This window comes from Schistocerca serialis, unplaced genomic scaffold (genome assembly GCF_023864345.2).
Source record: "Schistocerca serialis cubense isolate TAMUIC-IGC-003099 unplaced genomic scaffold, iqSchSeri2.2 HiC_scaffold_1370, whole genome shotgun sequence".
Lineage (NCBI taxonomy): Eukaryota > Metazoa > Arthropoda > Insecta > Orthoptera > Acrididae > Schistocerca > Schistocerca serialis.
The window spans coordinates 15,026,252-15,038,810 of record NW_026047592.1 but is presented as its reverse complement, the minus strand read 5'-3'; positions in this window follow the sequence as shown (position 1 = coordinate 15,038,810).

Sequence of the window (12,559 nt, the reverse complement as noted above, 5' to 3'; positions counted from 1 at the left end):
CCGATGGAACACTCAAATTGCGTCGAGATTCAATACATCGGCCACCAGCCGAATTGTCTCCAAGGGTCTATTGCTGCCTCGGGCACCTTATGGTCGTTCTCCTGTGAGTTTAGATTATGGAATCCGACGCAAAAATGATAGTTAATTGTAACGTTTAGGGCCTTGTAATGACGATGGGACACTCAAATTGCGTCGAGATTCAATACATCGTCCTCCAGCCGACTTGTCTCCAAGGGTCTAATGCTGCCTCGGGCAGCTTATGGTCGTTCTCCTGTGAGTTTAGATTATGGAATCCGACGCAAAAATGATAGTTAATTGTAACGTTTAGGGCCTCCTAATGACGATGGAACACTCAAATTAAGTCGTTATTCAATACATCGGCCTCCAGCCGACTTGTCTTCAAGGGTCTGTTGCTGCCTCGGGCACCTTATGGTCGTTCTCCTGTGAGTTTAGATTTTCGAATCCGACGAAAAACTGATAGTTAATTGTAACATTCAGGGACTCCTAATGACGATGGAACACTCATTTTGCGTCGCGATCCAAAACATCGTCCTCCAACCGACTTGTCTCCAAGGGTCAATAGCTGCCTCGGGCACCGTATGGTCGTTCCCCTGTGAGTTTACATTATCGAATCCGACGCAAAAATGATAGTTAATTGTAACGTTCAGGGCCGCCTAATGACGATGGAACTCTCAAATTGCGTCGAGATTCAATACACCGTCTCCAGCCGACTTGTCTCCAAGGGTCTATTGCTGCCTCGGGCACCTTATAGTCGTTCTCCTGTGAGTCTAGATTTTCGAACCCGACGCAAAAATGATAGTTAATTGTAACGTTCAGGGCCTCCTAATGCCGATGGAACACTCAAATTGCGTCGAGATTCAATACATCGGCCTCCAGCCGACTTGTCTCCAAGGGTCTATTGCTGCCTCGGGCACCTTATGGTCGTTCTCCTGTGAGTCTAGATTTTCAAATCCGACGCAAAAATGATAGTTAATTGTAACGTTCAGTGCCTCCTAATGACGATAGAAGACTCAAATTGCGTCGCGATCCAATATATCGTCCTCCAGCCGACTTGTCTCCAAGGGTCTATTGCTGCCTCGGGCACCTTATGGTCGTTCTCCTGTGAGTTTAGATTATCGAATCCGACGCAAAAATGATAGTTAATTGTAACGTTCAGGGCCTCCTAATGCCGATGGAACACTCAAATTGCGTCGAGATTCAATACATCGGCCTCCAGCCGACTTGTCTCCAAGGGTATATTGCTGCCTCGGGCACCTTATGGTCGTTCACCTGTGAGACTAGATTTTCGAATCCGACGCAAAAATGATAGTTAATTGTAACGTTCATGGCCTCCTAATGCCGATGGAACTCTCAAATTGCGTCGAGATTCAATACATCGGCCTCCAGCGGACTTGTCTCCAAGGGGATATTGCTGTCTCGAGCACCGTATGAACTTCTCCTGTGAGTAGATTTTCGAATCCGACGCGTAAATGATAGTTAATTGTAGCGTTCAGGGCCTTCTAATGACGATGGGACACTCATTTTGCGTCGCGATCCAATACATCGTCCTCCAACCGACTTGTCTCCAAGGGTCAATAGCTGCCTCGGGCACCGTATGGTCGTTCCCCTGTGAATTTAGATTATCGAATCCGACGCAAAAATGATAAATAATTGTAACGTTTAGGGCCTCCTAATGACGATAGGACACTCAAATTGCGTCGAGATTCAATACATCGTCCTCCAGCCGACTTGTCTCCAAGGGTCTATTGCTGCCTCGGGCACCTTATGGTCGTTCTCCTGTGAGTCTAGATTTTCGAACCCGACGCAAATATGATAGTTAATTGTAACGTTCAGGACCTCCTAATGCCGATGGAACACTCAAATTGCGTCGAGATTCAATACATCGGCCACCAGCCGACTTGTCTCCAAGGGTCTATTGCTGCCTCGGGCACCTTATGGTCGTTCTCCTGTGAGTCTAGATTTTCGAATCAGACGCAAAAATGATAGTTAATTGTAACGTTCAGGGCCTTGTAATGACGATGGAACACTCAAATTGCGTCGAGATTCAATACATCGGCCTCCAGCCGACTTGTCTCCAAGGGTCTATTGCTGCCTCGGGCACCTTATAGTCGTTCTCCTGTGAGTCTAGATTTTCGAACCCGACGCAAAAATGATAGTTAATTGTAACGTTCAGGGACTCCTAATGCCGATGGAACACTCAAATTGCGTCGAGATTCAATACATCGGCCTCCAGCCGACTTGTCTCCAAGGGTCTATTGCTGCCTCGGGCACCTTATGGTCGTTCTCCTGTGAGTCTAGATTTTCAAATCCGACGCAAAAATGATAGTTAATTGTAACGTTCAGTGCCTCCTAATGACGATAGAAGACTCAAATTGCGTCGCGATCCAATATATCGTCCTCCAGCCGACTTGTCTCCAAGGGTCTATTGCTGCCTCGGGCACCTTATGGTCGTTCTTTTGTGAGTTTAGATTATCGAATCCGACGCAAAAATGATAGTTAATTGTAACGTTCAGGGCCTCCTAATGCCGATGGAACACTCAAATTGCGTCGAGATTCAATACATCGGCCTCCAGCCGACTTGTCTCCAAGGGTATATTGCTGCCTCAGGCACCTTATGGTCGTTCACCTGTGAGACTAGATTTTCGAATCCGACGCAAAAATGATAGTTAATTGTAACGTTCATGGCCTCCTAATGCCGATGGAACTCTCAAATTGCGTCGAGATTCAATACATCGGCCTCCAGCGGACTTGTCTCCAAGGGGATATTGCTGTCTCGAGCACCGTATGAACTTCTCCTGTGAGTAGATTTTCGAATCCGACGCGTAAATGATAGTTAATTGTAGCGTTCAGGGCCTTCTAATGACGATGGGACACTCATTTTGCGTCGCGATCCAATACATCGTCCTCCAACCGACTTGTCTCCAAGGGTCAATAGCTGCCTCGGGCACCGTATGGTCGTTCCCCTGTGAGTTTAGATTATCGAATCCGACGCAAAAATGATAAATAATTGTAACGTTTAGGGCCTCCTAATGACGATAGGACACTCAAATTGCGTCGAGATTCAATACATCGCCTCCAGCCGACTTGTCTCCAAGGGTCTATTGCTGCCTCGGGCACCTTATGGTCGTTCTCCTGTGAGTCTAGATTTTCGAACCCGACGCAAAATTGATAGTTAATTGTAACGTTAAGGGCCTCCTAATGCCGATGGAACACTCAAATTGCGTCGCGATCCAATACATCAACCTCCAGCCGACTTGTCTCCAAGGGGATATTGCTGTCTCGGGCACAATATAATCTTTCTGCTGTGAGTCTAGATTTTCGAATCCGACTCAAAAATGATAGTGAATTGTAACGTTCAGCGCCTCCTAATGACGATAGAAGACTCAAATTGCGTCGAGATTCAAAACATCGTCCTCCAGCCGACTTGTCTCCAAGGGTCTATTGCTGCCTCGGGCACTTTATGGTCGTTCTCCTGTGAGTCTAGATTTTCGAACCCGACGCAAAAATGATAGTTAATTGTAACGTTCAGGACCTCCTAATGCCGATGGAACACTCAAATTGCGTCGAGATTCAATACATCGGCCACCAGCCGACTTGTCTCCAAGGGTCTATTGCTGCCTCGGGCACCTTATGGTCGATCTCCTGTGAGTCTAGATTTTCGAATCAGACGCAAAAATGATAGTTAATTGTAACGTTCAGGGCCTTGTAATGACGATGGAACACTCAAAATGCGTCGAGATTCAATACATCGGCCTCCAGCCGACTTGTCTCCAAGGGTCTATTGCTGCCTCGGGCACCTTATGGTCGTTCTCCTGTGAGTTTAGATTATCGAATCCGACGCAAAAATGATAGTTAATTATAACGTTCAGGGCCTCCTAACGCCGATGGAACACTCAAATTGTGTCGAGACTCGATACATCCGCCTCCAGCCGACTTGTCTCCAAGGGTCTATTGCTGCCTCGGGCACCTTATGGTCATTCTCCTGTGAGTCCAGATTTTCGAATCCGACTCAAAAATGATAGTTAATTGTAACGTTCAGGGCCTTGTAATGACGATGGAACACTGAAATTGCGTCGAGATACAATACATCGGCCTCCAACCGACTTCTCTCCAAGGGTCAATAGCTGCCTCGGGCACCGTATGGTCGTTCCCCTGTGAGTTTAGATTATCGAATCCGACGCAAAAATGATAGTTAATTGTAACGTTTAGGGCCTCCTAATAACGATGGGACACTCAAATTGCGTCGAGATTCAATACATCGTCCTCCAGCCGACTTGTCTCCTAGGGGACATTGCTGTCTCTGGCACAATATGATCCTTCTCCTGTGAGTCTAGATTTTCGAATCCGACGCAAAAATGATAGTGAATTGTAACGTTCAGCGCCTCCTAATGACGATAGAAGACTCAAATTGCGTCGGGATTCAATACATCGTCCTCCAGCCGATATGTCTCCAAAGGGATATTGCTGCCTCGGGCACCAAATGGTTCGTCTGCTGTGAGTCTAGATTTTCGAATCCGACGGAAAACTGATAGTTAATTGTAACATTCAGTGCCTCCTAATGACGATGGAACACTCAAATTGCGTCGCGATCCAATACATCGTCCTCCAACCGACTTGTCTCCAAGAGTCAATAGCTGCCTCGGGCACCGTATGGTCGTTCCCCTGTGAGTTTAGATATTCGAATCCGACGCAAAAATGATAAATAATTGTAACGTTTAGGGCCTCCTAATGACGATAGGACACTCAAATTGCGTCGAGATTCAATACATCGTCCTCCAGCCGATTTGTCTCCAAGGGTCTATTGCTGCCTCGGGCACCGTATGGTCGTTCCCCTGTGAGTTTAGATTATCGAATCCGACGCAAAAATGATAAATAATTGTAACGTTTAGGGCCTCCTAATGACGATAGGACACTCAAATTGCGTCGAGATTCAATACATCGTCCTCCAGCCGATTTGTCTCCAAAGGGATATTGCTGCCTCGGGCACCAAATGGTTCGTCTGCTGTGAGTCTAGATTTTCGAATCCGACGGAAAACTGATAGTTATTTGTAACATTCAGTGCCTCCTAATGACGATGGAACACTCAAATTGCATCGCGATCCAATAAATCGTCCTCCAGCCGACTTGTCTCCAAGGATCTAATGCTGCCTCGGGCACTTTATGTTCGTTCTCTTGTAAGTCTAGATTTTCGAATCCGACTCAAAAATGATAGTTAATTGTAACGTTCAGGGCCTTGTAATGACGATGGAACACTGAAATTGCGTCGAGATACAATACATCGGCCTCCCGCCGACTTGTCTCCAAGGGTCTGTTGTTGCCTCGGGCACCTTATTTTCGTTCTCCTGTGAGTTTAGATTATCGAATCCGACGCAAAACTGAGAGTTAATTGTAACGTTTAGGGCCTTGTAATGGCGATGGGACACTCAAATTGCGTCGAGATTCAATACATCGTCCTCCAGCCGACTTGTCTCCAAGGGTCTAATGCTGCCTCGGGCACCTTATGGTCGTTCTCCTGTGAGTTTAGATTATCGAATCCGACGCTAAAATTATAGTTAATTGTAACGTTTAGGACCTCCTAATGACGACGGAACACTCAAATTGCGTCGATATTCAATTCATCGGCCTCCAGTCGACTTGTCTCCAAGGGTCTGTTGCTGCCTCGGGCACCATATGATCCTTCTCCTGTGAGTCTAGATTTTCGAATCCGACGCAAAAATGATAGTGAATAGTAACGTTCAGCGCCTCCTGATGACGATAGAACTCTCAAATTGCGTCGAGATTCAATACATCGTCCTCCAGCCGACTTGTCTCCAAGGGTCTGTTGCTGCCTCGGGCACCTTATGGTCGTTCTCCTGTGAGTTTAGATTTTCGAATCCGACGAAAAACTGATAGTTAATTGTAACGTTCAGGGCCTTGTAATGACGATGGAACACTGAAATTGCGTCGAGATACAATACATCGGCCTCCCGCCGACTTGTCTCCAAGGGTCTGTTGTTGCCTCGGGCACCTTATTTTCGTTCTCCTGTGAGTTTAGATTATCGAATCCGACGCAAAACTGAGAGTTAATTGTAACGTTTAGGGCCTTGTAATGGCGATGGGACATTCAAATTGCGTCGAGATACAATACATCGTCCTCCAGCCGACTTGTCTCCAAGGGTCTAATGCTGCCTCGGGCACCTTATGGTCGTTCTCCTGTGAGTTTAGATTATCGAAACCGACGCTAAAATTATAGTTAATTGTAACGTTTAGGGCCTCCTAATGACGACGGAACACTCAAATTGCGTCGATATTCAATTCATCGGCCTCCAGTCGACTTGTCTCCAAGGGTCTGTTGCTGCCTCGGGCACCATATGATCCTTCTCCCGTGAGTCTAGATTTTCGAATCCGACGCAAAAATGATAGTGAATAGTAACGTTCAGCGCCTCCTGATGACGATAGAACTCTCAAATTGCGTCGAGATTCAATACATCGTCCTCCAGCCGACTTGTCTCCAAGGGTCAATAGCTGCCTCGGGCACCTTATTTTCGTTCTCCTGTGAGTCTAGATTTTCGAACCCGACGCAAAAATGATAGTTAATTGTAACGTTCAGGGCCTCCTAATGCCGATGGAACATTCTAATTGCGTCGAGATTCAATACATCGGCCTCCAGCCGACTTGTCTCAAAGGGTCTATTGCTGCCTCGGGCACCTTATGGTCGATCTCCTGTGAGTTTAGATTATCGAATCCGACGCAAAAATGATAGTTAATTTTAACGTTCAGGGCTTCCTAATGCCGATGGAACACCCAAATTGCGTCGAGATTCAATACATCGGCCTCCAGCCGACTTGTCTCCAAGGGTATATTGCTGCCTCGGGCACCTTATGGTCGTTCTCCTGTGAGTCTAGATTTTCGAATCCGACGCAAAAATGATAGTTAATTGTAACGTTCAGGGCCATGTAATGACGATGGAACACTCAAATTGCGTCGAGATTCAATAAATCGGCCTCCCGCCGACTTGTCTCCAAGGGTGATGCAGCCTCGGGGACCTTATGGTCGTTCTCTTGTGAGTTTAGATTATCGAATCCGACGCAAAACTGATAGTTAATTGTAACGTTTAGGGCCTTGTAATGACGATGGGACACTCAAATTGCGTCAAGATTCAATACATCGTCCTCCAGCCGACTTGTCTGCAAGGGTCTAATGCTGCCTCGGGCACCTTATGGTCGTTCTCCTGTGAGTTTAGATTATCGAATCCGACGCAAAAATGATAGTTAATTGTAACGTTTAGGGCCTCCTAATGACGATGGAACACTCAAACTGCGTCGATATTCAATGCATCGGCCTCCAGCCGACTTGTCTCCAAGGGTCTGTTGCAGCCTCGGGCATCATATGATCCTCCTGTGAGTCTAGATTTTCGAATCCGACGCAAAAATGATATTTAATTGTAACGTTCATGGCCTCCTAATGCCGATGGAACTCTCAAATTGCGTCGAGATTCAATACATCGGCCTCCAGCGGACTTGTCTCCAAAGGGATATTGCTGTCTCGAGCACCGTATGAAATTCTCCTGTAAGTAGATTTTCGAATCCGACGCGTAAATGATAGTTAATTGTAACGTTCAGGGCCTTCTAATGACGATGGGACACTCATTTTGGGTCGCGATCCAATACATCGTCCTCCAACCGACTTGTCTCCAAGGGTCAATAGCTGCCTCGGGCACCGTATGGTCGTTCCCCTGTGAGTTTAGATTATCGAATCCGACGCAAAAATGATAGTTAATTGTAACGTTTAGGGCCTCCTAATGACGATAGGACACTCAAATTGCGTCGAGATTCAATACATCGTCCTCCAGCCGACTTGTCTCCAAGGGGATATTGCTGTCTCGGGCACAATATAATCTTTCTGCTGTGAGTCTAGATTTTCGAATCCGACTCAAAAATGATAGTGAATTGTAACGTTCAGCGCCTCCAAATGACGATAGAAGACTCAAATTGCGTCGAGATTCAATACATCGTCCTCCAGCCGACTTGTCTCCAAGGGTCTATTGCTGCCTCGGGCACCTTATGGTCGTTCTCCTGTGAGTCTAGATTTTCGAACCCGACGCAAAAATGATAGTTAATTGTAACGTTCAGGACCTCCTAATGCCGATGGAACACTCAAATTGCGTCGAGATTCAATACATCGGCCACCAGCCGACTTGTCTCCAAGGGTCTATTGCTGCCTCGGGCACCTTATGGTCGTTCTCCTGTGAGTCTAGATTTTCGAATCAGACGCAAAAATGATAGTTAATTGTAACGTTCAGGGCCTTGTAATGACGATGGAACACTCAAATTGCGTCGAGATTCAATACATCGGCCTCCAGCCGACTTGTCTCCATGGGTCTATTGCTGCCTCGGGCACCTTATGGTCGTTCTCCTGTGAGTTTAGATTATCGAATCCGACGCAAAAATGATAGTTAATTATAACGTTCAGGGCCTCCTAACGCCGATGGAACACTCAAATTGTGTCGAGACTCAATACATCGGCCTCCAGCCGACTTGTCTCCAAGGGTCTATTGCTGCCTCGGGCACCTTATGGTCATTCTCCTGTGAGTCTAGATTTTCGAATCCGACTCAAAAATGATAGTTAATTGTAACGTTCAGGGCCTTGTAATGACGATGGAACACTGAAATTGCGTCGAGATACAATACATCGGCCTCCCGCCGACTTGTCTCCAAGGGTCTGTTGTTGCCTCGGGCACCTTATTTTCGTTCTCCTGTGAGTTTAGATTATCGAATCCGACGCAAAACTGAGAGTTAATTGTAACGTTTAGGGCCTTGTAATGGCGATGGGACATTCAAATTGCGTCGAGATACAATACATCGTCCTCCAGCCGACTTGTCTCCAAGGGTCTAATGCTGCCTCGGGCACCTTATGGTCGTTCTCCTGTGAGTTTAGATTATCGAAACCGACGCTAAAATTATAGTTAATTGTAACGTTTAGGGCCTCCTAATGACGACGGAACACTCAAATTGCGTCGATATTCAATTCATCGGCCTCCAGTCGACTTGTCTCCAAGGGTCTGTTGCTGCCTCGGGCACCATATGATCCTTCTCCCGTGAGTCTAGATTTTCGAATCCGACGCAAAAATGATAGTGAATAGTAACGTTCAGCGCCTCCTGATGACGATAGAACTCTCAAATTGCGTCGAGATTCAATACATCGTCCTCCAGCCGACTTGTCTCCAAGGGTCAATAGCTGCCTCGGGCACCTTATTTTCGTTCTCCTGTGAGTCTAGATTTTCGAACCCGACGCAAAAATGATAGTTAATTGTAACGTTCAGGGCCTCCTAATGCCGATGGAACATTCTAATTGCGTCGAGATTCAATACATCGGCCTCCAGCCGACTTGTCTCAAAGGGTCTATTGCTGCCTCGGGCACCTTATGGTCGATCTCCTGTGAGTTTAGATTATCGAATCCGACGCAAAAATGATAGTTAATTTTAACGTTCAGGGCTTTCTAATGCCGATGGAACACCCAAATTGCGTCGAGATTCAATACATCGGCCTCCAGCCGACTTGTCTCCAAGGGTATATTGCTGCCTCGGGCACCTTATGGTCGTTCTCCTGTGAGTCTAGATTTTCGAATCCGACGCAAAAATGATAGTTAATTGTAACGTTCAGGGCCATGTAATGACGATGGAACACTCAAATTGCGTCGAGATTCAATAAATCGGCCTCCCGCCGACTTGTCTCCAAGGGTGATGCAGCCTCGGGGACCTTATGGTCGTTCTCTTGTGAGTTTAGATTATCGAATCCGACGCAAAACTGATAGTTAATTGTAACGTTTAGGGCCTTGTAATGACGATGGGACACTCAAATTGCGTCAAGATTCAATACATCGTCCTCCAGCCGACTTGTCTGCAAGGGTCTAATGCTGCCTCGGGCACCTTATGGTCGTTCTCCTGTGAGTTTAGATTATCGAATCCGACGCAAAAATGATAGTTAATTGTAACGTTTAGGGCCTCCTAATGACGATGGAACACTCAAATTGCGTCGATATTCAATGCATCGGCCTCCAGCCGACTTGTCTCCAAGGGTCTGTTGCAGCCTCGGGCATCATATGATCCTCCTGTGAGTCTAGATTTTCGAATCCGACGCAAAAATGATATTTAATTGTAACGTTCATGGCCTCCTAATGCCGATGGAACTCTCAAATTGCGTCGAGATTCAATACATCGGCCTCCAGCGGACTTGTCTCCAAGGGTCAATAGCTGCCTCGGGCACCGTATGGTCGTTCCCCTGTGAGTTTAGATTATCGAATCCGACGCAAAAATGATAGTTAATTGTAACGTTTAGGGCCTCCTAATGACGATAGGACACTCAAATTGCGTCGAGATTCAATACATCGTCCTCCAGCCGACTTGTCTCCAAGGGTCTATTGCTGCCTCGGGCACCTTATGGTCGTTCTCCTGTGAGTATAGATTTTCGAACCCGACGCAAAAATGATAGTTAATTGTAACGTTTAGGGCCTCCTAATGACGATAGGACACTCAAATTGCGTCGAGATTCAATACATCGTCCTCCAGCCGACTTGTCTCCAAGGGGATATCGCTGACTCGGGCACCACATGGTCCTTCTCCTATGAGTCTAGATTTTCGAATCCGACGCAAAAATGATAGTGAATTGTAACGCTCAGCGCCTCCTAATGACGATAGAAGACTCAAATTGCGTCGCGATCCAATATATCGTCCTCCAGCCGACTTGTCTCCAAGGGTCTATTGCTGCCTCGGGCACCTTATGGTCGTTCTCCTGTGAGTCTAGATTTTCGAATCCGACGCAAAATTGATAGTTAATTGTAACGTTCAGGGCCTTGTAATGGCGATGGGACACTCAAATTGCGTCGAGATTCATTACATCGTCCTCCAGCCGACTTGTCTCCAAGGGTCTGTTGCTGCCTCGGGCAGCTTATGGTCGTTCTCCTGTGAGTTTAGATTATCGAATCCGACGCAAAAATGATTGTTAATTGTAACGTTCAGGGCGTCCTAATGCCGATGGATCACTCAAATTGCGTCGAGATTCAATACATCGGCCTCCAGCCGACTTGTCTCCAAGGGTATATTGCTGCCTCGGGCACCTTATGGTCGTTCTCCTGTGAGTCTAGATTTTCGAATCCGACGCAAAAATTGATAGTTAATTGTAACGTTCAGGGCCTTGTAATGAGGATGGAACACTCAAATTGCGTCGAGATTCAATACATCGGCCTCCAGCCGACTTGTCTCCATGGGTCTATTGCTGCCTCGGGCACCTAATGGTCGTTCTCCTGTGAGTTTAGATTATCGAATCCGACGCAAAACTGATATTGAATTGTAACGTTTAGGGCCATGTAATGGCGATGGGACACTCAAATTGTGTCGAGATTCAATTCATCGTCCTCCAGCCGACTTGTCTCCAAGGGTCTAATGCTGCCTCGGGCAGCTTATGGTCGTTCTCCTGTGAGTTTAGATTATCGAATCCGACGCTAAAATTATAGTTAATTGTAACGTTTAGGGCCCCCTAATGACGACACAACACTCAAATTGCGTCGATATTCAATTGATCGGCCTCCAGCCGACTTGTCTCCAAGGGTCTGTTGCTGCCTCGCTCACCATATGATCCTTCTCCTGTGAGTCTAGATTTTCGAATCCGACGCAAAAATGATAGTTAATTGTAACGTTCAGGGCCTTGTAATGGCGATGGAACACTCAAATTGCGTCGAGATTCAATACATCGTCCTCCAGCCGACTTGTCTCCAAGGGTCTAATGCTGCCTCGATCACCTTATGGTCGTTCTCCTGTGAGTTTAGATTATCGAATCCGACGCTAAAATTATAGTTAATTGTAACGTTTAGGGCCTCCTAATGTCGACACAACACTCAAATTGCGTCGATATTCAATTCATCGGCCTCCAGCCGACTTGTCTCCAAGGGTCTGTTGCTGCCTCGGGCACCATATGATCCTTCTCCTGTGAGTCTAGATTTTCGAATCCGACGCAAAAATGATAGTGAATAGTAACGTTCAGCGCCTCCTTATGACGACAGAACTCTGAAATTGCGTCGAGATTCAATACATCGTCCTCCAGCCGACTTGTCTCCAAGGGTCTGTTGCTGCCTCGGGCACCTTATGGTCGTTCTCCTGTGAGTTTAGATTTTCGAATCCGACGAAAAACTGATAGTTAATTGTAACATTCAGGGCCTCCTAATGACGATGGAACACTCATTTTGCGTCGCGATCATATACATCGTCCTCCAACCGACTTGTCTCCAAGGGTCAATAGCTGCCTCGGGCACCTTATGGTCTTTCTCCTGTGAGTTTAGATTATCGAATCCGACGCAAAAATGATAGTTAATTATAACGTTCAGGGCCTCCTAATGCCGATGGATCACTCAAATTGTGTCGAGATTCAATACATCGGCCTCCAGCCGACTTGTCTCCAAGGGGATATCGCTGACTCGGGCACCACATGGTCCTTCTCATGTGAGTCTAGATTTTCGAATCCGACGCAAAAATGATAGTGAATTGTAACGCTCAGCGCCTCCTAAT